Here is a 2,845-nt window from a genome sequence, read left to right as displayed (position 1 = left end):
TTGTTTATTAGCTTACTGATCACCTTTTTTAACCTTTTTGCCAGCACCTTAGCTATGATCTTGTATACCCTTGTGATCAAGCTGATAGGTCTAAAATCCTTTAGCTCATTTGCCCCCACCTTCTTTGGAATTAAAGCTACAAATGTGGCATTAAAACTCTTTTCAAACTTTTGATGAGCATGAAATTTGTGGAAGGTTTGCATCACATCGTCTTTGATAGTTTCCCAAAAAACACTGAAGAAAGCCATTGTATAGCCATCTGGTCCAGGTGCTTTATCAACAGCACACTGGAAAGCTAAGTTTATAGATGGTTTGCCCCCACTATTTGCTGAAAGAGTTAAAAAATTCTTAGAACGCCGCAAGGAGGCACTATTTGTATGGAGTTCATGTAGATGTGTTTACCGACCACAGGAGTTTGCAATATGTGTTTAATAAAAAAGACTTGAATCTTCGCCAAAGAAGGTGGCTTGAGTTATTGAAAGATTATGAGATGAGTTATCACTCAAGTATCGATATGGCTCCATTTGAGGTCCTATATGGTAGGAGGTCTAGATCTCCCATAGGTTGGTTTGAAGTGGGTGAAGTTGCCCTAATAGGTCTTGAATAGGTTAAAGAGGTCATGGAGAAAGTTTGGCTTATAAGGGAAAAGTTGAAAACGGCTCAAAGTCGGCGAAAGTCCTATACTGATGTGAGAAGAAGGAATCTAAGTTTTAGGTTAACGATTGGGTTAACTTGAAAATCTCACCCATGAAGGGTGTAATGAGGTTTGGTAAGAAGGGGAAGCTTAGTCCCCGATATGTAGGCCTATATCAGGTTTTGAGGCGTGTTGGTAAGGTTGCTTATGAGTTAGATTTGCCAAATGAGTTGGCAACAGTGCATCCTATTTTCCAGTCTCTATGCTTAATAAGTGTGTTAGTGATCCGACATCCATAGTTCCCCTAGAAGGGTTGGGAGTTGATGAAAGTCTTTCTTATGAGGAAATTTCGGTTGAGATTTTTGGACTGGCAAGTTATGAAGTTGAGAAACAAGGAAATAGCTTCCGAGAAAGTATTGTGGAGGAATCAATTAGTTGAGGGTTCTACTTGGGAGGCCGAGGATGATATGATGTCCCGATATCCTCATCTATTTCCTTCTACTCCTATTCTAGCTTGAGGTAATGAATTCCTCTTGGTTTGTCCTTGTTTTGGGAGTCATGTGTTTTTATTTGCTTTCATGATTTCCTTATGTGATGCATGTTCATGAAAACTTGTGGTTTGAAAGAAAATGAGTTTACATGCTTAATTTTCTTCATGTTGTTGTGCATTGAGTATGAGTTGCCTATAGACTTCATGAGATGAATTGATGAACATGCTTTAGATATGTTTTTTTAAAGTGAATTGCATATGAGCTCCATGAGATTGTGTTGAGCATGATTTTAGCTTGGAGAAGATAGATCCTCCTTGAACATGAGTAATTTTGAAAATTTATGCATATTGGGCTGCTAGATGCAGTTCGTACTTCCTTATAATGCATTTGAGTATGATTAGCTTGGAGTTGATGTTTCCAACTTGTTTATGTGCATTGCATGCATAATGGGTTGATAGAGTTAGTTTCACCCCCCTTATGATGTTTTGAGAACGTCTTAAATTGGAGTCGATAGTTCCGCCATGGTTGTATGTGTTGCATTGTAGGTTGGGTTGTAAGTTCTTCTCCTACTCTTTTAGAACCAATTTGAATCTCATTCGAAGACGAATGGTCCCAAGGGGGAGATATTGTAACACCCCGTACCTGAAAAAGAGAAATGAAGAAAATTCCCAAAAGTTGTAGGTGCAACCCACATCAGCCACCCACGGCCGGTGGAAGGGACCACGGACCGTAGGTGTGGTCCGTGGTTGGCCTGCCTAGCGGTGGTCTTGAGGCTCGAGACTACGGCCAGACCTACGGACCGTAGGTCAGACCACGGTCCATGGCCAGGTTCCGTGGTGCGAGGCCCAAAATCCAAGTTTCTAACACCAATCGATGGTCCACCAGGATGGGCCGTGGGTCAGACCACGGTCCGTCGACTGGGGTCCGTGGATGGTCACCTGGCAGTAATCTTAGGGGCAGTTGGGTCTTTTCCTAATTAATTAGTTCCTATACAATGTCTTTTTACCCTTCATTAAGAACCCAATATAAGCTTTTTCAACCCCCAAATTAACCCATTCACTTCATTCTTCCAAATTCACAAAAGAAAACCAAATCTCCTCTCCAAATATTTCTCTCTCTAGAAACTTGAAGAAGAAGAATATTCAACCTAGGGTTTCAAGTCAAGGTCTCAATTCCTCCATTGAAGGCTAGCTTTTGGATTCAAGCTATGATAGTTTTAATCATATGATGTGGGATTTTGATCTTCAAGGAAGAGTTTTATGAAATTAGGCATGTATTGCAACTTTTACATGTACTTATGATGAAATTCATATCTAACCCATGTTTTCTAAGAGTTGATGATTGAAAGTGGGTTTTAAACCTCAAGAGGTAAATTATGGACTCGTGCATTTTCTTATGAAATCTATGCCAATGTTTTAAGGGTGCTTTGAGAGTAAAGTACCAATGATGATGTTGTATTGTGAAAGGATATTCACATAAACACAAAATAGCATGATGTGAAAGGTTTTCTCACATAGAAAGGATTTTTAGGTTGAAAGGCTTTCTCACCTAATTGAATCAAAGATAAGGAGCTATCCTAATGAACTAGCTTGGTTTCGTTGTCCAAGGGCACCTTTCCATGATTAATGAAGCCAAGTAAGAAATGAATATTTCGTGGAATTTATGCTTAGCACCGAGTGATTATTGATGATGGGATGGAAGCTCTCCCGTTAGTAGAGGT

General features: G+C 39.9%; 1 protein-coding gene across 15 annotated transcripts in view; it reads left to right on the top strand.

The window, feature by feature from the left end:
• Positions 1 to 2,845, top strand: part of LOC102585027 (nuclear pore complex protein NUP88-like) — a 60,163-nt gene that overhangs the window by 483 nt on the left and 56,835 nt on the right. The gene's annotated exons all lie outside the window — the stretch shown is intronic.

The sequence above is a fragment of the Solanum tuberosum genome, unplaced genomic scaffold (assembly GCF_000226075.1).
Source record: "Solanum tuberosum cultivar DM 1-3 516 R44 unplaced genomic scaffold, SolTub_3.0 scf00058, whole genome shotgun sequence".
In the NCBI taxonomy this organism is placed as follows: domain Eukaryota; kingdom Viridiplantae; phylum Streptophyta; class Magnoliopsida; order Solanales; family Solanaceae; genus Solanum; species Solanum tuberosum.
This window is presented reverse-complemented; position numbering and strand designations above follow the sequence as displayed.